Source organism: Mesoplodon bidens, assembly GCF_964165515.1.
Source record: "Mesoplodon bidens genome assembly, chromosome: 5".
In the NCBI taxonomy this organism is placed as follows: Eukaryota; Metazoa; Chordata; class Mammalia; order Artiodactyla; family Ziphiidae; genus Mesoplodon; species Mesoplodon bidens.
In genome coordinates this window covers 129,450,337-129,472,376 of record NC_138161.1, presented here as the reverse complement: position 1 = coordinate 129,472,376, position 22,040 = coordinate 129,450,337, and the positions used below count along the sequence as shown (strand labels likewise).

Here is a 22,040-nt window from a genome sequence, read left to right as displayed (position 1 = left end):
CCAAAGCGTGTTTTATAAGCTCAAATACATTCAGCATCCAATCATTCCTGTAATCTCTAGGGTTCTAGTTTTGGTTTTACACTAACCAGCTGTGTGACCTTCATCGTCACCTGACCTTTTTGGAATTCCGGACTGAAGGCCCTAAAAAAATCCCTATCAGGACTCAGATTTATGCAGGCTTCTATGTTTTCCTCAAACATAGGTTCCCATTAAGAATGTATTACCATTTGAACGTTTGTCTTGTAAGTCCCTGTATTTCTCTGTGCTAACTGTATTCCATCCAACCTCAAAGTTTGGCTAGGAGTGAATAATTAAATTAGCTTTGAGTGACTGGTGTGTGATTTTGGCTAAGTACCCTACCTTTTCTGAGCTTCAGATTCCTCACAACCTTTTTATCAGGATTACCTGAGACCATATGTGCACGCGACGTTGCTTTGAATGCTATAGGACAGTTCCCCACAGTTCTCCTTGAGCAGCCTTCTCTGTGTCTAGTCCCTGTTTTCTGACTTCCCTCGGGTGTTGATCAAAGAGAGAAGAAATCCTGGGAACTGTTTTCATAAGTGTGCTGCTGAAGTCAGATGTATTTCGGGAACGGTTCACTGTAGGGAAGTCGCACTGTTTCTCACGAAATGAAACCATGTGAGGCCTTCGTGTCCCCTCACTGATATTGCTTCTATACCACACAGCTGCAGGGAGCCCCCAAGTAAGCTCGTCCCCTCCAAGTACAAGGCAATCTTCTGGTTGCATCAGCAGTTGCATCTGCTGAGTCAGCAGGGAGAGAGCACTTTGGAGGCAAAAGTATATTGAAGAATTGGGCCGCAAGTGGAGAGGCACATGTTTCTTTCTCTGTTACTTTGTCCTTCTCTTCTTCTCCCTAGTAACACGTGAAGTTCAGGGGCTGGATTGGTAGTAGATGGACAAAGTGGTGTCCGAAGTTTCAGTAATTTCCTCCCCTCCACCAGTCATCTCTTTTGAGGGTTTAGAAGCCCTGTCCATGCCTCTCACCTTGAATCGCTAGGGTAGGTGGTATATAGTGGGTGGTCAAAAGGTATCCATTGGTTAATGGATCATAGACGATAATTAGGGCTCTTAGACTCCCGCCTTTTTGAGTGCCAGTGTTGCCGTGTTTTTAAAGTAAGGCAAGGAGGTAAAACCCTACTTTTTTTTTTCCACTCATTAAAGTTTACTGGGATTGAGGCAGTTTTCTAAACTTCATAATAATGACCCTTGGATTTCAGCAAACCTTATTTTCTTGAATCCAACTTCTCATGGAAACATTTCAAGGAGTTTACATGAAAGACATCTCTAATTTTCTGTTCCTCTGTGGGCAAGTTATATGGTTTTCCATCTTTCTGGCTTCACTTATACCTTACTTGATAACAGGAATTCCTGGAGGAAAAGCAGTGTCTAGAAGTGGGTGAGCCACAGCAGCAGCAAGAGATAGCAGACAGCCATTAAGGAGGACACGGAAAAGAGTCTGGGAGAAAATATTTGCATATCGTGTTTCTGATGAAGGATTAAATTCAGAACATACAGAGAACCTTTACAACTTCCCAATAAGAAGAGAACAGCCCAACTAAAAAGTGGTGTAAAGATTTGTATAGACATTTTACCAAAAGCACATGAAAAAATGCTCAATATCATTAGTCATTGGGGGAATTCAAATAAAAAACACAGTGAGATACTATTTCACATCAACCGGAATGTCTATAAATAAAAAAGACAATTAGAAATGTCACCGAGGACATGGAGAGATAGGAACCCTTGTACACCGCTGGTGGGAATTTAAAATCATATGGCCACTTTGAAAACAGTTTGGTAGTTTCTTAAAAAGTTTCACCTAAATTTATCTTATGACCCAACCATTCCACTCATAGGTATCTACTCAAGAGAAATGGAAACATAGACCTATGCAAAGACTTATATTCAAGTAGCATATAAGTTTTTAGTAGCCTTATTCATAATAGCTAAGAGTTGAATCAACCCAAATGTCAACTGATGAATGGATAAACCAAAGGTAGTAAAGTCACATAATGGAATCCTACTCAGCAATAAAAAGGGGTGAAATACACCTATAATGTGGATGAATTCAAAAACATTTTGCTAGGGAAAGAAGCCAGATACAAAATACCACTGAGATGAAATGTCTAGAAGAGGCAAATCTATGGTGGTGGAAAGTAGATTAGGGCTAGGGGTGGAAGTGGAGACTGACTGTAAGGGTAGGGGGGGTTTTATTAGGGTGATAAAAACTGGATTATGATGATGGTTGCACAGCTCTATAAATTAGTTAAAAATCATTGAATTGCACATTTAAACTGGATGAAAAGTATGGCCTGTAAATGACATTTGAATGACGTTAACCAGGAACGAATAGTGTACAGAAAAGGAAGGGGTAGGTACAAGCTAGCAGCTCACCGTGCAATAATGGACGAGGTTTCACGGCCAGGCCAGGGAAAAGTACCCCATAAGCACATTCCCTATCTCCTCTTGAAGAAGGTAGTGAAATGCAAAATACGTTTAGCAAGACTTTCCACCCCTTGAAGTAGGTGAGGGGCACTGCTTAGTGATCTGGATGATTCATTTATGAGTTTCTTCTTGTAGAATTTGGTTCAAACTCCAGAGACCCTGGCTATGGGTGATTATTTGTACTTTGGGGGCATCCATACTCCCATTTTCTTAATTCCTATTGAAACTATATGAGAGAGTTGGGTTTTAATTAGTTCAGACATGATCTTTGGATTTTTCTGGAGTCAAATTTGTTTTCCAGGTTTGGGAAATGAGATGTTTTATTCTCCTCAGCTGGCTTATGAGAGCATCCTCTTGCCTCCTTCGTCTCTTATACTACCTTCTCTAGATGAAATGCTTCCCCTAATTTAGGCCACAGCTCCTCGTTTTTGCGTTTTCTTTTTCTCACGAGCGTTCATGTCTCCTTAGATGGTCGGCCATCACCTCTCTTCGGCAATCTTCCCTTCCCCAGACTTCAGTCCACTGTGTACGTTGGAGTGTGTCATCTGTCTGTGTTCCTCAAACTCAGCATGTCTAAACTTTAACTGTCTTTCCTTTCTTTGGCACAAATCATTTTCCTTTCATCCCTGTGTATGAATATTGGGTTCATCTCTTAGCCGAGAGAGTTTAAGACCTCAGGACTGGATTGGATCTTTCCCTCTTCCTTGCCCCCATCTAGCCAGTCACTTATCTAGTCTTTCTACTTCTTCTGTTACAATATCATTCCTTTGTTTCTGTCCTCACCTTGCTACTCCCAGTCATCTTCCAGATCCAGGCCCTCCTAGTGTCATGTGTGGCCCTGTACTGACCTCCTCTCTGGTCTTCCTGCTTCTTGCTTCTCTCCTCTTGAAGCTGTCCTGCTTCTTGTTGCTAGATTCTTCTTTCTAAATTACCCATGTCATCATGTTCCCTGACCCTGAGTATGATAAGACAGGGAACTTCTTGAATTACACTTACTAATGAAATATAAGGAGTTATTTTTTTACTGTTGGAGATCATGGAGTGTGGAAGCCAAAAGATGCTGGGTTCTGATAATTAAAAGTAGGCACTCAACTTTGGGAGAAATCTTTTTGTCCCATAATTAATCCTCTGAATCAGATGAGAATAATACCTATAGAATCATTATGAGGTTAAATTAGAATATATGTTTATGAATTATGTGCTTCGTGAACATAGTTTTTTGCTTGTGTTGTTTCCACTAATCCTTGCCTACATGAAATTCAAGATCATTTTCATCTGACCGGAAATTCTCTCCGTTAACCTAACTGTTGCCTCTCAGGGGCGTGCCTTGTGTTTAGCCCCCGATTTTTCTTCCTACCCATTCCTACTCCTGAATGACCTCCTTTCTCCCTCCTCTTTCCCTACCTTGGGAATCTCTACCTCCCCTTCAGTGTCAACCACAATCTGACCTTTTCTGTGAGGTCATTTTCTCAAAGTCTACTCATGGTCCATGCTCTAGGATTATAAAGAGGGTAAAGGGGAGGGTAAGTTTCTGCCCTCAAGGAATTTGAGGATCCAGACGTAAAGCAGACCACAAAATACAGAGTGAGAGGTTGGGAAGCTATAGAAATCCAGAGGTAGAGGTGTCCCCTGATGAGGGGAAGCAGGGATCAGGGGGGTTCCATGGCAGCTTCGATGCCTGGGTTGTGGCAGGTTTGCTGAAGGTCCGATGGGAGAGGATCACGTGGAAATGCTGAGCATGGCCCAAGGTAACATGCAGTAGTCTGCTGGGGAGATGATGATGGCCTTGAGCGGTGGAGAGATGTGTCAGATCTGATGCATATTGAGCAGTGAGTGGCTGACTGATGTTGGTGCAAAGGGACGAGGAGTGTTGCGTCCTCCCAGTATCTGGCAGTGGGTGTGGGTCTCTTTCACTGACCTTAGGGCCCATGAGAGGAGGAGCCATGAAAGAATGGGTGGAGTTCAGGTTTAGATTTGTTGATTTCAGGATGCCCGTGTAGCATCCATGTGGAGATGTCTACTAAGGAATTGAAGATAGAGGTCTGGAGCCTGGGGAAGTGCTCCTGGCTGGTGAGGTACATTTAAGATCAACAGAAGATCTGTGATAGAAAAAGTGATGGGAGTGGCTGAGGTTGCCCAGGATGAACCTGCCCAGTAGAGTGAGAATAGGAGAAGGCTGACTTCGAAGCTTTTAAGGAGCAATTCTCAGGAAAGTGAAGTTGCGTGAAGGAGTGCTCCGAGAATTGGAAGGATTATCGGAAAAGATGAATGTCCTGTGAACCAAGATGGGAGTTTACGAAATGAGAAGTTGTAACTAGTTTTCTCCTGCAGGGAAGTCAAGAGACCTCGGACAGCGAAGCGCCATTGGATGGGATTTAGTAACAGAGAGGTCATTGTTGGTCTTTGCCGGGGCTGCATATGTCGTGCTGCCTGAGTGCAGGGGCTGGGGAGGGGGGAGGAAGTAGGGGCAGAGCAGAGGGCTGATGACAGCGGGTTGGGTAATACTTGTGAGGAAGTAAGGGAATGGTTTCAGACAAGTCTTTCAAAAAAAAAATAGAACAAAACACTATGCTTACCATGGGAAAAAGAGAGAGGGTGGCGGGTAGAGGTAGATACGGTACTGATGGAAGATTCTGCTAAGCTTCTCATGTCACGTCTTACATTTTAAAGTATTTTCCTCACTTGGCTTAAAACAAACAAACAAACAGCAACAACAAAAAAACCTTGCTCCTACCCCTAGCCGATACGGTGGCAGTGTGGTGCCGACCCCAGCTCTGTTGCCTTTCAGCTTTCTGAGCCTCCATCTCCTCATGTGTACAGTGGGTGTGATGATATATCCATTATGGGGTGAGGTTGAAGTGAGAATGTTTATAAAGCATCTGGCACAGCTGTGCAGGGTATGGGCTAAGTCTTACAAGCCCCTGTTGCATGTTGTAGGTACACAGTAGAATGCATTTAGTGATTGACGGGTGGGACACAGGGTGAAACCCATTTCTCACCACCTGAGAACTGTTGCGTGGTTTGTGGTTTCAGCCGCCCCGTGAGGAGTCATTTGATCTTTTTGCTCCAAGAGCTTCGTGCCAGTTGCCTCTGAGCCTCATCTGCCTGCTCTTTCTTCAACAGCAGCACCGAAGCTCCCGGGCCCCCCCCGCCAACCCCGTGCAGTTTACAGCAGAGCCGCTGCTCATACTCTGCGCGTCCCAGCGCCTGCAGGGTGTTGGAATGAGCATTGCTTCAGCTGTAGTCATGGGCTTGGGTCCAGGACCTCACTGATGGGCAGGAGCCCTGTCGTGCCACCTACTGCTCCCCTAGATGAGAGCTGACGAAACCTCAAGAATGTGATGTCTGTGGCAGTCCTGGGTTTCACAGCCATTCCTGAGGTTAGATAGCATCGAGGCTTAGAGGAGACCTTCTAGGTTTTTTCCAGCCAACCATTGATAAGATCCTTTGACTATTAACTGTGTTGCGATGTTGTTAGTTGTAAGCTGGCTTTTTAAATGAGTGAAATGAAATGGTAGAAAAGGATGAACATGGGGCTTCCCTTGTGGCACAGTGGTTGAGAGTCCGCCTGCCGATGCAGGGGACGTGGGTTCGTGCCCCAGTCCGGGAAGATCTCACATGCCGTGGAGCGGCTGGGCCCGTGAGCCATGGCCGCTGAGCCTGCGCATCTGGAGTCTGTGCTCCGCAACGGGATAGGCCACAACAGTGAGAGGCCCGTGTACCGCAAAAAAAAAAAAAAAGAGGCAGATTTGGATCCTATCTTGGAAAAGAAGATCTGCCCGCAGTGAGGGTGAACAGTCCAGCAGCGTTCGCTGCCTCTTCCCTTTGGAGAACATGCTGTCTGGGTCACCAGCTCATGGCATCCTCTGCTGACGCCCCCGGGCCTCCTCACTCGGGAGCATTGCTCGCCAGATCCTGTGGACGCTTGATTTTGCAACTCCTGGTGCGTTTATTGTTTACTCTTCTATGACGACATTTGACCTATATGGATCATCAAATGTTCTACGTTGACTATAAACATGCCTTTCTTCCTCCCTCTCTACCAACTCCTGATTTCCCTTGCTTCAGTGACCAACACTTAGCATTCTTTAAAAAAATGACGTTCCTGGTACCTCTTAGCAACCCAGAAAGAATAGTGGCAGGAGATCTTGTTGTTTAGTGCACACCCGAGAATTAATTAATTGTCACAGTGGAACTTTTCTCTGTGCCCAGCCCTCTGCTGAGGCCTTTAAGTGAAAACCCTAACTGGTCGTATTGTTAAACTGCTTTTATGGTTGGAAAAATGGAGATTCTGTGTCTCCAGGAAGGAAAGGTTTATTAACGGTGGAGCGGAGGCTTGATTGAACCCAGGTGTGCTGGATGCACAACCCTCCGCTGTACCCTTTAAGGGCAGTGGGAAGACCGGGGAGGCATCAGCACCCGGGGCTCCCGACCTGCTGCGATGGGCACACAGCTTTGTTCTCACCGTTCCCGGGCTAGGTCTCCACACGGGCGGGCAGCTGCTGTGCCGGGCTGGGGAACTCCCTCCTCAGCAGGCAGAGCAGGCAGGTGTGCGCAGCAGGCCATGCGATCCTTAATTCTCCCCGGCTTCCCAGGGCCTCGTTATTGCTGTTCTGGTCAAGATTTGAAAGATAAATGCCAGTTAAATGCTTGCTTCCCAGAGCAAGCTCTGTAGAGCTTGATGCTCATGATTTTTTGGACTGATTATTTGGTGATGGTGGTTCTCAAATGACAGTTGTAGTATAATTCTCTCTCTTATTTGTCCTCCACTTTTCAACGTGTTCTTAAGAAGCTCACATCTGGAACTGCAAGAATTTCAGATCTGAGGGGTTTTTTTTTGGCGGGAGGGTGGAGAGGGGTCACTTTCTTGTAGAAAAGCTATACTAAGCCAGTAGAGCATATGGGAATACTGCTGTAGTCCCTAAAGTTCAGTGGAGAGATGTAATGTTCACAAGACCCACCTAATGCAAAGCTTCTGGTGAAAGGTACAGCCTTTCTTGCATTTTGGAATCACCTGTAACGTAAGAATCTTTCCCAGTTTAAGCCTGAGAGAGGGAGAGAGAGGGAGCGAGAGGGAGCGAGAGAGGAGTGTGTGTGTGTGTGTGTGTGTCTGTCTGTCTGTCTGTCTGTCTGGCTGTCTGTCTCTTCGTCTTCCAATGCTGCTAAGATATAGCTCTGCTGAAGGCCTTGGGAAAGAAACAAGTTACCTCACTGGGTATAATTGACTTCCTTCTGTGATAGAATTAGGTCACTGTATTCATAAGGCACTTAATTAATGCAGGCTTGGAGTCAGTGACCCAAAGGTGTTGGAATGCAAAGCACACAGCCTTCATTCTGGTTTTTCAGGTACTACCCTAAAGTTCTCTTTGCAAAGTTATGCTTGACATCTGTAGCTTACAATTAAGCATATTTTGGTTCACATTTAGATTTAACATTTTTTTTTCCAGGTGACATCTGATTACTTACTTAGTTACTTACTCACTCACTCACTGATTGATGTAGGGAGGGGGGAGGGGGAGGAGGGGGGAGGGAGGGTGGTGTGAACTGGGTTGTAAACCCCTTGAAGGCAAGGTTTGTGTCTAATGCTTCCTTATAACCTTACCCCAGACCTGGTCATTGTGCAGGTGAGGGGCCTCAGTGAGCTTCAACAACTTGCCCAATGTCACACAGACAGTGAGAAGCAAAGCCAGGAGATGAGCTCCAGTTTTTGTGGCCCCAGAACAGGCTGCCTCTCTGCTGTGCTACTTCGCTTGATCAGTGGCACCTCAGAAGTAGCCTGGATGGTGTCCTGGACCTCAGTGCAATCGGCAGGTGTTAACGTTTTTGACTGCGTCTTTGGCTCTGACCCTGGGCAAAGCATTTTAGCTCTCGGAGCTTGAGCTCGCCTGTCTGAAATGAGGAAAATAATAAATACCTGGCCTGGCTCCCAAAGGCACTGTGAGACTCTGGAGAGATAATATGTGCAAGTCCATTTTATACTGTAAGTGCTACAGCAATGTAATTCATGGCAAATATATATATATATATATATATATATTGCGGTACGCGGGCCTCTCACTGCTGTGGCCTCTCCCGTTGTGGAGCACAGGCTCCGGACGCGCAGGCTCAGCGGCCATGGCTCACGGGACCAGCCGCTCTGCGGCATGTGGGATCCTCCCGGACCGGGGCACGAACCCACGTCCCCTGCATCAGCAGGCGGACTCTCAACCACTGCGCCACCAGGGAAGCCCCATGGGAAATATTTTTTCTGCTTAACAGTAAGAATCTTATTACTCATATAGTCAAATTTTATCGTTTCCTTAATTGAAATGTATATTTTTATGTTCTGCTTAGGGAAAGTCTAATGTATACACAGTGAAATTCTGGACTATTAATACAGAGTTAGCTGGTCAGAGAGGTTACAGGCTACAGTCCCAATAGACAGAGTAGTGGTTTTGAATGAATATGTTCTAACCCAAATGCATTTCAAGTGACTGCTGGCCCCTTAAAAAAAAATCTCAGAATCTAAGACCCCAGGTAAAGTCTTTAGTTGTTTGATTACCATTTACCAACCTATTAATAAAGGAGAGTACTTTTCACAGGCTTATGGAGATGTTGTTCCTTGTTTTCGAAGTGTCATTCCATGGCTTAAGCATTCCATCACCATTCCGTAGTCATTCCATGGCTTAAGCATTATACTTAAGGGTCGTAATTATTATTCTTGATGATGGTGGTTGTCATGGTCACCATTCTAATAAGGTCATCACTATGGTTATCTGGGTTGTGGATGAGTGGGTAGGTGTCCTCAAGGCCACTCTCAATAGAATTGGGTGTCAAGTTAGCTACCCTAATTTTTCGCATCACAGTTTAATGACACTGCAATGCTTTTTATTTAAATTAATGAATTAAGACAGGTACTTAAGAGAAAAGTCTTCCTTCAGTTTCAACCCCTACCATCAATGGTAAAGATTCTTTAGGGAGGTCTTGAATGCTAGCGGATATTGTACAGTTTTTATCGGCATCAAACCCTCACTGTCTCATTTTTTTCCTCTCATAAAAACAAGAAATAAGAATTTTGGGGATTAACAGATACACACTGCTATATATAACATAGATAAACAACAAGGACCTACTGTGTAGCACAGGGAACTATATTCAGTATCTTATAATAGCCTACAATGGAAAAGAATCTGAAAAAAATGTCTGTCTATAACCGAATCACTTTGCTGTACACCTAAAACATTGTAAATCAACAGTACTTCCATTTATAAATAAATAAATCCCCCCACCCCACCCCCACCCCAATGTAGTAAAACGATCTGGCATCACAGATAATTTATTTTGTATAATGTGTGTGGTGTGTGAATACATACACACCCACATACATACATATATAACATTTTCTTTAAAGTAGTTCCTGCTGTCAACTTCACTGGCATTAATTATCTTTTTTTTCTTTATGAACGAAGTGGAACAGTACAACCGAGGAAGGGCAGAGAGAATAGGAATTGGCAGGTGATCTCGTGTAAGGCATGGCCAAAGACCAGGAGAAAAGCTGATCAAACACTGGTCCTCTGATGTTCTAAACAGCTCAGTGTGAAGTGAGGGGGCTAAAGCGACAGATTGCAAATTCAAATAGAGCCCCAAATCTAATGTCAGTGAGGAAAGTGATCCAGGTATAAGAAGAAATAAGCAGCAGCACCATCAGGCCAATAAAATAGAGCTAACAGCTTCAGTGTTAGGAAAAATGATCAGGAAGGCTGGGGGCTGTGGTGAACTGGGGAGTGTTGCCCCACTCCCAGGCTCTGGGTTGTTGCCATGAGATGTGTGGGTCACCTGCCATGAGACTAAAAAATGGATTTTTATATAAAATTGCATGAATTTTAAAAATTTAAATTAAAAAGAAATCTGGTTTAATTTTATTAAAACAGACCAAATAAAGCTTATTTGTGGGTTATAGTTTGTGACATCTAAATTCATGGTGGGGCTGCCCCAGGTCTCTCCATGGGGTTTCTACCAGTACCCTGGGGGACCTAGAGCCTTGTTACCCAGTGCCAGCTCAAAACCTGCCCCTCATTTTTAGTAAATTTCCCCCTCACTTAATATTTTCCTTTTCACCTGAAATTGATGAGCTTGTAAGACAAGAGAGTTCGTTATAGGATATTAGAACTTAATGGCATTGTATTTACTTTGGGATGAGTACTTTCTCAAAAGCTCTAAGGTTTCTTCTTCCTTGATGCTGATGCATTAGGTTGAACTGAAATGGAAATGTTTTTATAGATGGCATTTTCATATGGTCTAAGGTAACATGTCTAGCACTTGGGAAATTTTGGTAAGTGGAATCAGGTATACTGGGGAGAAGGGGGCAGAGAGATTCTGCTCGATTAATTATGAAGAAACAGCAATGTGGTAAAAGTACGTTCTACCATCTGCCTCCGTAGGATGGCTTCGACTGAGCTTTGAGCTGCTATCTCCATGCGGTTGCCCCTTTTCATAGTCGTACTGGTGGCTGTAGGCACTGTGTGTATACTGTTTTTTTGTACCACAAAATATACATAGATATTTTGTTTCATCTTTGCAACAGGAAATTAGAATGTTTTGGGCTAAAGGGAAAAGAGAATATTGATGTTGAAGAGATGAAACCGTAATATTTTTTGAACAGTGATCATAATTACATTGATCACTGATACACTGATATAGTAGTTACCTTTTTGACAGCATCCACTGTTCTTTTATTTATTCATATTGCTATGTATCATATGGGTTCTACATAGACAATTTTGACACGGTGCGAGACTTTGTTTAAAGTTTTCATTTTCCAGGACTTTAACATGCTTGGTTGAAACAACCAAAAAATAATGTAGCTGTTATTATTTGAGGCTTACATGTTACTGTGCGCCGTGATTAGCCGCAGGGTACCCGGTCACGATATGAAGGACCGGCCTCTTTATAAATACAACCAGTAAACAATTAATTTTGCAGCTTTTCCAACTTGTCCTTTAGTCAATTTATCTAATTTGCAATGAGCTTTGGGAGGCTCATTGATGATTTGTTTTCAGTTTCATGTCTAACCTTTGAGTTTGGCAGTTACGAAGAGGAACAGCTTTGCGCAGGCAGGGCTTCCACCCCAGAAGGAGTGTGGCAGCCCCAAAATGCCTGCAGTCTTGAGGCAACTCGTGTCCATGAAGTATTTTCTTGGGTCTCTTCTGTCAGCTCTCAGCCCGAGAGCCACACAGCTGAGTGCTAACAGCCCAAGTGTTTTTCTGTTATGATTTTTCTTTCTTCAACTAGATCATAAACTCCTTTAGTGCAGGGACCTTAGAATATTTTGTTTCCGCAGCCCCCTGTTATACTGACTTCCACTTTGGAAGCAGCCAGAATCTTGATATTTTTAGTAAAGGGTTCTCTTTAGAATCAGGGACTTGAAAAGTGGAGTTTCAGAAGACAGTTTGAGAGCCAGTAATATCTCTAACCTTGAGAACATGTCCAGACTACAGGCAAACCCTCCTCTGGTAGCTGAAAAGTCTGTGTTTCTGTCTTGCTAGTCACAATAACAAAAACAACAACAAAGTTAATAAGAGTATGGGTTCAGCAAATGCTGACTGATATTATTTTGTGCCTAGGACTGTTTTAAATTATGAAGATAATTTTTTTTTTTTTTTTTTTTGCGATATGCGGGCCTCTCACTGTCGTGGCCTCTCCCGCTGCGGAGCACAGGCTCCTGACGCACAGGCTCAGCGGCCATGGCTCACGGGACCAGCTGCTCCGCGGTATGTGGGATCTTCCCAGACCAGGGCACGAACCCACGTCCCCTGCATCGGCAGGTGGACTCTCAACCACTGCGCCACCAGGGAAGCCCTGAGATAAATTTTAACTGATGAAAAAGACATTGGAATCAAATTGCAGATCTGCCACTTACTTAGGCAGGTCATCTAACCCCACTATGCTTCAGTTTCCTCTTCTGTAAAACACTCATATAGGATTGATTTGAGGATTGAATGAGGTATTACCACAATATTATGTCATTCAAGCCTTATAGATCTTTTATTGGAGCTTGGCATCTTGGAAAAACTCACTGTATAGATGCTTCCTGAGTGGTAGTAAGAATAGTACGCCCATTTTTCAAATGAAGAAACTGAGGCTTGCAGAGGCTTCTTCAGCAGACATGTGCCACAGGAGCTCACCCAGGCTAGCACACTTGGTGAGGGCACAACCTGGATTTGAACACAGGTCGGTCCAAGTGCTGGGCTCTTAACTACTCTTTAGCTCCTATTTCTGTGCAACCTGGGGCAGGTGGTTCATGTGTTGATTATAATCTGATGTCTCTCCTTTGGGCAGACTAGGTAATCAAGTAGCTCCAACTTGATTGTAGGGCACGATGTGCCCAAGACAGCCACTTATCTACTTCAGTCAAGTAGTACAGTAAATAAATCACAAATCGGTACAATTTTACCTGTTAAGTTACTGACCAAAAAAAAATAAAATAAAATAAAGGTCCCAAATAGCAAATACCGAGTTTGCTTAGAACGCTAAAAAGTAGTGACTGAGAGCATGGTTGACTGCAGGCAGACATGGTTCAAGGTCAGAGCTCTGCTGCTTACTTGCATACCACTTAAGCCTCAGTTTGCTCAGCTGTAACACGGGGGTAACAGCAGTATATGTCTTCAGGTTGTGTGAGGTTTTCTAAAAAAAATTATCTATGTTAAAATGTGAAGTAGTCTTGGACGTATATTAAGGTATCAGTGCGTGTTAGTGATTGTTGTTTCAATAATAAGGTTTAGAAGGACAGTTTGTGTCGTACGAGTTCTATCTAATACATTAGAAAAAGTCACCTTCTTCCAAAATGTTGGAAATTATTATTAGAAATTGCCTTATAAGAGAAATTATGGAATCGCTGATACGTATGACTTAATGTGATGGCTTATACCAAGTGAAATTTTATCAGAAATTTCATCTCCTTCAGATGCATTTTTAGTGTAAGTTTTTTCACATTTGGATAATAAGGATGTCCATGAAAGTTAAGATGTGCTAATTACGTACAAGAGGAAGAATAAATGTTCTGTTCTGCCCATGTATGAGGAGGTTAGAAAGTTTGGAAATTGTTGCCAGGTTGGATGGGGGCTTGGCTTTAATCAGTGGCCTGAAGCAGAAGGTTTGCCTCTCGTTTCTTGTTCACCTTGATGTTTTCCACGCGGTTCATCTCATCTAGATTTAAACCACAGGGTCTTGGTTGCCTCTGCCCTCTCCTGTCTACTTCAGATAGTCAACAGCCATAGGCACTGCAGTTGGCCCTTCCACTTGTACTAATGCAGAGCTTCCCACCCGAGGAAGCAGGAGCAGACTGTCTTCATCTCTGTCTTGCAGAGGAAGAATCTGGGGCCTCTAAAGAGGTTGAGATTTGATTAACGTCCCGTAGCTGTCTGGGACAGAAAGGGGGAGGACCCGTCTTACTCCTCATCACTGACTCTACAGTGTCCCCTCCAGCATCTGCACTTGGTTCAAGCCTTGGGTTCTTGTTAACCAACCCTAGTGCCTCGGCACCTCACCTGGATCGTGGGAATCTAGCCATACAAGGGGCCTCTAACAACCATCCGACCTAATCCCCTCATTTTACTGTGAGAGGCGTCAGTGAGCTCCCGAGTCGCACGTAACTTTTGACATTGTCAACGCCCAAACCCCGGCTGGCCTTTCTGCTCTAAACCAAAGTCCTGTCCCATCCTGTGCACACAGCAGCCCCCTGGAGACTGTGGGATGCTCCCAGGGGATTTCGCCTAAATTTCACCTCCCTTCTATCCTGCCTTCACCACCATTCCTTTTGTTGGGCTCTGAGGGCGTTTCATGGGTTTTCCTAGTTTTTCCTCAGCTTATAGGAGTACAGAGAACAAATGGCCGTTCGTGTCTCTTCTGTCTTAAGTTTCTGTGGCATTTTTTCAGAGGACAGGGCTAAGGGTGACATATTTTTTGTTCTCAAAGGAAGTGAAACCCTGAGATATCAAGGAAGGAAGGAAAGTAGACAGACTCTGAAGGGGGGCACAGATACCACTAACCTAAATAAAAACATCCATTCTAATTGAGTTTTCCATCTCCCACCCATATCCCAGAGTGTAATTAGCCCTCTCAACATTCTGTCTCTAGCCAGGAAATTTTTGCCTGGGTCTCTTCATGAAATAGTTAGGGTTTTCTGACTAATCACTCTTTCTTTTCTCGGCTACTTCCTTGAGTATATGGTACTCAGCAATCTAACTGCTCCCCCAGTCCCTTCTTCTTAACCCACATATACCTGGAACACTTTTTGAATAGGTGTTGGAAACAGTAGTCTTAGGATAGGATTTTGCTGAAGGACTAAGATAACACGTCCCCTTGATCCCTAGCTTCAAGGAAGGAAAAGACTGTTAACCTTGAACTGGCAGAAATAACAATACAGTATAAATAAGAGAATAGTATAAAATAAAAAGTGTCTGTCTCTGTTTGGCAATATGGAACCAAAGTTTTTGTTGTTCCTTTTGCTAGTAAATCGGAGTCTCTAATCAGAATTATGAAAGAAAGTCCACAATGATAAATTTATATAATCGAATCACTTTTTCCTATTTGTAATTAATTGTAATTAATTTTAGAACTTCCAAAAAATTTCCCAGAGACTCCAAGATTTTCTTGAATGCGACATTCAAACAAGTAAAAGAAATGAAGAAAAAATGTCACCAGATGAAATCAAAACTTGTTCTATCATGGATGAAGAGAAAGATAAATGAAAAAATGGTACTATACCTAACTTGAAAGCAGATTCACTTTGAGAATACGATAGAAGACTCCATAGCAGATAAATCTTAACCTAGTAAATCAAAAAGTCACCCTACCTTAGGCTCACCTATCTTTCAAAATCCTTATTATAACTTAGAAGAGTTCAGATCTCCTTGCTGGCTTCTTGACTCCCTCAATGAAATAAAAGCTTCACCAAGACTTTGAATGTGAACCAGACCTAAGCTGTTCCTAAGCCATTCGTCACTAGTTAGGCAGTTTTCTCAGTGACTTTCCTGACATGTTTTAACATGATCTCTTAAGGAATCAGAAAGAGGATTGCCCTGTTCTTTGTGTTACAATGAAACGATTGAGATTCTTTTATCAAAATGAGGCAGTTAGGAGAGAAAAATCATCTTTTTTTCTTTTGATCTCTTTTTAAAAGAAAAGTGAATGAAACCAATTTCAGTTTGGGGTCTTGGGAAGCAATTATAAAGGACTTTGGATTTTACTCAACTAATAAAGCAAATGTGATTTAAAAATCCACTTAGTAGAAGTGATTTCCAAAATATCGTTTCCACGTTTGAAGGCACAGCGCACGGTTTGCATTACCCGCCTGCCTGAGCTGGAAACCGTGAAGTTCCATGAAGTATGATGACTCTTGTTTCAGAAAGTGGTTCCTCCCAAAGAGAACTTGTGGGTCTCATTCACTTAGCATTCTAACCCCCACTTTTTCTTCAGACCTCAGATTTAAGCAGAGGTATAATTACACTCTTAATCAGTGCTGCATCCTACCAACCATGGCTTTTAAGAAAATTAAAAAAAACAACAACTGCATTTACCTTTCATTGCGGTAGCTGGCTCTCCATTCCCCTGATACGGGTGTCTTCAAGTCGAAACAGGCTTCTCAACTCTAATTAAGAATAAACCTGGAAACTAAGGTTGGCAGGGAAGTTGTTTTTTTGTTAAAGCGTAAAAAATAAGCATTTTTTTTTCCCCCTGCCGGAGAAGGTAGGTGCTCCCCTACCCACCTTGAGATTGTCCTTTGGGGCACCCTTTCAAACTCTGCTGCTCGGAAACAACTGGAGCAACTTGCTCTCTTGCTAAGAGAAATGACTCACACCTGAGAGTAGGTGAGATTTGTAGACTGGGGAAGAACATTTCCTGAACCTGCAGGAATCAGATGGTGATTCACCAGAAGGGAACACAGAGGGCTGGAACCCACAGTGCCAGAGGGCTGTTTAAGGAGGAGGAAGGCATCAAGCCTCACGTCGGGCCCTGAATCAGACCCAGTGTTTAGGGCTTTTTGGGGGCTGGGGGGGGGGAACTCCTTATTACTAATTAGAAAATATGCATTTACAAACCTTCCTGCTAATTAAATTTTGGATTAAAAGGAACCAGAATATCTTTTATAGAAGACAGATCTTTCACGGTATTATTCTATATATTAAAGACTTAAATTAATACGTGTTTATGCTGTTGATCGATACCTTGGGAAACCTGTTGTCTTCTTCAAGAATCTGCTGAATTCCATATACCTGCTTTCACCTACACAAAAATATTTTAAATCAAGTTATTTAGGGGGCGAGTTTACCTAATCTCTTGAATCCCATAAGACAACTTCGATTCTTTTAAAAAATCTTCCCACAGTGATACATTTATATAATCGAATCACTTTTTCCTATTTGTAATTAATTGTAATTAATTTTAGAACTTCCAAAACATTTCCCAGAGACGCCAAGATTTTCTTGAATGCAACATTCAAACAAGTAAAAGAAATGAAGAAAATGTCACCAGATGAAACCAAAACTTGTTACTATCATGGATGAAGAGAAAGATAAATGAAAATAATTAAGGTGGAACATTTTTTGAAGTTAGTAAATAAATAATAGGTATTACTTAGTGTTTACTTATGCCTTAAGGAAATAATGTATATGTACTAGTTGGGTTTTTTTCCTGTGTTTATGCAGAAAAGCAAATGTATTTAATTTAAATACCAGTAGTTGAATATCAAAAGTTTGTTTCTTCTGTTGCCTTTTCCTAAACAGACAAAAACAGACAACTAAAATTGAATGGTTTTCCATTCCATTCTATTTAGGGTGGATTAAGTATGTTGTGGATGAGTAGCTGGCCCTAGGGAAAGTCTCTGAACAAAAATTAGCCAACTTAATCGCGGCTCAGTCGTGTAAGAAATTGCCATATTTACTAAACCATCCTTCATTTAAGTTGGATTCTGCTTTGTGCCATTTGGTGGTACTTCTCCAGGGATTTCGCTTTGAACATTTAAAGCCAGTTCCCTGCATGTTGAGGGGGGTGGTAGTTATGCCACGCAGGCCTGAGTTTGAGAGACTTGTTTTTTGGGGGTTGCACTTCTTGCCATTTGTCACTATGATCCATAAACAGTAAATGATGTACTGCTCAAAATGGGAACTCTAACTGCCAGAATAACCAACTGCCAGTCTTAAAAGCATCACTTCAAAGGAGCACATCCCGTTTAGCCTCCTTAAAAGTATGTTGGGCAAAGACCTTCTCTGCAAGTTCTGAGGATTATCACCCCACAGTTCCAGCCGTGGGCATGAATTCGTGTGGAGGAGCTTGTGTGGACAAATATTTCACAAGCTCCTGTTGAGGGAATAAAGGCAGTTCTGTTATCTACCTTAAATTTTAATACATTTGTTACCTGGGTTGACTTCATCCTATTACTTTCAACTAAATTAATATGGTTCTTTTTTTTTTTTTTTTTTTTTGGCTGTATGTGGGCCTCTCACTGTTGTGGCCTCTCCCCCTGTGGAGCACAGGCTCCGGACGCCAGGCTCAGCGGCCATGGCTCACGGGCCCAGCCGCTCCACAGCATGTGGGATCTTCCCGAACCGGGGCACGAACCCGTGTCCCCTGCATCGGCAGGCGGACTCTCAACCACTGCGCCACCAGGGAAGCCCCTTTTTTTTAATATTAAAGAAAATACCTTTCCTTTGTTACATCACTGCTGATAATATTTTTCATATACTATTCTGTTTTGAATTTGAAGGGAAATGTTTTGATAATTCAGGGTTATACACCTTGACTTTGTATGTGTTGGTTTTGTATTAAGATTTCCACAAGGAGGAGGGAAGGAACTGGTGTCCGTGCAGTAGGTGGCCCTCTTTTTCTCCTCCTGAGGGTGGGCTGGGCATGGACTAGCCTTTTCCTGGCCTCAGTCACAGTGGGATTGTGTATTTAAAAGCCTCTTTGGCTGGTGATGCAAAGTCTAGTAGTGAGAAAGTTAACATGAGGCACCCTTTATGCATTTGTCTTAAAGCACGTTATGCCGATCTCAAGTTGGGACTTGTTAAAGCTGGTCTTACATAACATTCAAAAAGGGAAGTAGTACAGGTTTAGTCAGAGAAGAGTGTAATGCTTTGATGAAAAGAGCAGCTAAGAACCAGTCCATAACTTTATTATTGTGCAAATCACCAAAAGTTTAACCTGCATAATTTTTTTTCTGCCGATTTTTATAGCAAGTCTCACATTTCATAAAAGCCACAGGGGACTTTATAATAATAATTATCTTGCTGCTTCAGCGGAAGATCCTATTAAATGCAAGGAAGCTATTTTAATAATATTGTTTAGCTATTACAAACCCCAAATCTATTTTGAATATAGGACGATGTCCTAGGATATGTGTTTGTGTTTCTCTACCACCACAATGTTTAAAAAAATTTTTTTTGTTTCATTTTTTATTACAGGTGATTTTTTTCCTTCTATAATAATGTTACTTTTAGGGTGTTAAGCCTACAGACAAGTTGAAATTATAGTTCAAGCAAATTTCATCTAAATTTTCCCATTGACATTTTTCTCGCCCTCCCCCCTACCCTCCCCCTCAACACACATATTTGTGGGGAGACTGTTTGAAGTTGCAGTCATTGTGACAGATGTCCCACCCCTAACTACTTCAGCATGTATTTCCTAAGAACAAGGATATTCTCCTACCTGGAAATTCCCTGGTGGTCCAGCGGTTAGGACCCCGTGTTTTCGCTGCCGAGGGTGTGGGTTCAGTACCTGGTAGGGGAAGTAAGATCCTGCAAGCCACACAGCACAGCCCCAAAAAACACCAACAAAAAAAGGGTTTTTCTCCTACCTACTCACAAATATTCAGTCTGAATTTTACTCTTTCCCTGTAACATTCTTCATAATTTTTTGAGGCAGAACTAATCAGTGGTCACACATTGTATTTTTCTAGTTTACTCTTTTATTCTTTAGAATAATCTTTTTGAAAATTGGTTTGCTCTGTATTTGCTAGGTCCATCCTGTGGGTCATTTAGTAAGGAGATGCTTTCAGATGTTTCTGAGGCAGTTTGAATATATTAACCTGAAGTCTCCCTTGGGGTTTGGACCTTTGAAATCAAATGGGGATATCTATACTCTGGTTTTGGACAGAGACCTGGTTCATGGATCCAAACTCACTTTTTCTCTGGGTTACTGGACAAACTCTTTCAACTTTTCCCGGCTTCCGTTTTCTGTAAAACTAAGATTCTGGTTTAATCGCAGAATTTTAGGTGAGAATTTCTATAATCTTTCAAAATATATTCTTAAAGAGACAGAAGCACTCAAGGAGAGAATGTTTCTAATGTTTCATCCCTTTAAAGGAATGAAAATAGGTAATGGTGTTGATAAGTCTTCCTAAATCCCAGAATAAACTTTTTTAACCCTAATCCTACCTTCCCCGCCTTTTTAGTGTGAGGCATTGGCAAATGCATTGCTAAGGCTTACCTTGGTCTTCTAGTCATTTCTGCCTTGCATGTGACCGCCTGCTTTCTCCTCCCTTTATTTGGCTTCGCTGCATTGGCCTGGACCTGGGCACAGTGTTGCTTCCTCCAACGCTGCTAGGCAGAGAATTGGTACTGCAGTCTAATTTTCTCTGTCTCTATAATCTCTGATGTATCCATTTTTTCTGAAAGGAAAATGCACACACGAAGGAGCTCTTAGTCCTTCACAGTACATGAACTCATCATTACAAGACAAAGATGAGCAGGGATCTAATTGAAACATAGCTCAGATGATCTGTCTGGGATGCCCATGTCTTTTGTATGTAGCCAGAACATACAACAAGGACTGCAGTAAAATCCTCTCCAGATCTTCCTGTTCCATCTCTCTGTACACAAAAATCGCTCTAACTGTGGCTCACCATCCAGTTGCTGAGAATTTGTGCTGAGTATAATTATTACAAACCCTTTAATGTTTCCTCGTGGAGATTGGTATCTTTAGGTCCCTGTGCTTGAATTACTGTGTTTAATCTGTCATGTGAAATGATTTGTATCTATTAGGTCTGCTTTCAATAAAACAGTTACCTTTTTCTGGTATGAGAACTTAATGTGTAATGGTCAGTTAAAGGGGAGAGATGGTTTGGCGATTGACTCTGGAGATGTGCCTGCATCTGACCTCCGCCCTCATGCTGACACTCTCTTCTATACTCGGCCAGTTCCTCACTTTGGAAATCTTGTGAGGGGCGGTGTCAGCCTTGATAAGAGCTCAGTAACTGGTGTCATATAGTTTCCAGTGTGGATTTCAGCCTCTCCACTTAGGAGCTTTCTTACTTAGGGCAAGTCATTATTATATCTGAGCATCAATTTCTTCTTCTGAAAAATGGCTACCTTGTAAGATTGTAAAGTTTAAATGAGATAATATACTATAGGATAATTCCTACAGTGTTTGAAACTTGGTTGGTACTTAGTGAACAGTAGCTTTTTTTTTTTTTTTTTTTGGTCAGAGGGCAGAGGAGAGTAAGTAAATGAATACGAATGGGGGTGTTTTTATGAATATAAAGTTGGAACGATTAAAAATTTAAAAACATTCCGCAACTAGAAAGTCAAGGTTAAGTTCATAATATTTTGATTGCCCTTAGGTAACCCAGGTAACGTGGATGTCTGACACATCTGACACATGGGTGTTGGCACACCCATTTTCTGACTGAAGCTGGTTCTCTGGGTCGTGTGGTTACACTCACCATGTGATTTACACCTGTGCTCTGTGGGCCATTTCACATGGAGCATCTTCACACTGTACTGCATAGGAAGCAGGGCAAGGAGCTACTACTCCACCTGTTCTTAGAAACCCTTGGAAAAGGCCGAGCTAATGTAACAGCTGTTCTCATTTCCTCCTTGGAACTCTTGTGAACTGACTGGTCCCTCATGGTGAGAGGAGCTTGTCATCCCGCCCTTCCTATTGCAGACTGGGGTTCTACGCCACTGCCTTCTTAGAGTGACCACTGACCTCACAGTTGTAGATTCGTCGCATTTGACCTTCCCAAAGTGTGGGATTCTGCTGACTCTCATCTCCTCCTCGAACCACTCTTGTTCCTCAGTTTCCCAAAGAATGTCTCGGTGCTCCTTGTCGACAGTCCCTCCCCCCCAATCCCATGCATCGCTCCTCTCTTTCTATCTCGTCTGTCCACGAGACTGGTGCAGCATGGCTTCTGAGGTGCTTAGCTCATTCCTTGTTCTCTCCCTTTCTTAGAAAAGATGATTCCCTCGGCTTCTGATCTAACCCTGTCTTCAGAGCCCTGGATCCATATTTTGCTCCTACTGGCGTGATTCCTTGACCCGGCTCTCTCACTAGTACTTCATATTCAACACACCCGTCATGATCAAGGACATCACCCAAGCTAATGTTCTTCAAAGCAATGAATCTCGATTGGGAGGGGGTGTGATGGGGATTATGGACCCCATTGAGAATACATTTTGTATATCAATCACATACGTTTTACATGTAAACCCATACTCTCCAGTGATCTTGGACTCAAGACCTTTGTCTCTTCTTGAAAATGTCTCTGAGTTCCATGTCAGATTTCTTTCCCCTTGGCTCTTGCCTGCATAGATGGAAGA

General features: G+C 42.6%; 1 protein-coding gene across 1 annotated transcript in view; it reads left to right on the top strand.

Moving 5' to 3' along the window:
- Positions 1-22,040, top strand: part of MED12L (mediator complex subunit 12L) — a 319,746-nt gene that overhangs the window by 197,759 nt on the left and 99,947 nt on the right. The gene's annotated exons all lie outside the window — the stretch shown is intronic.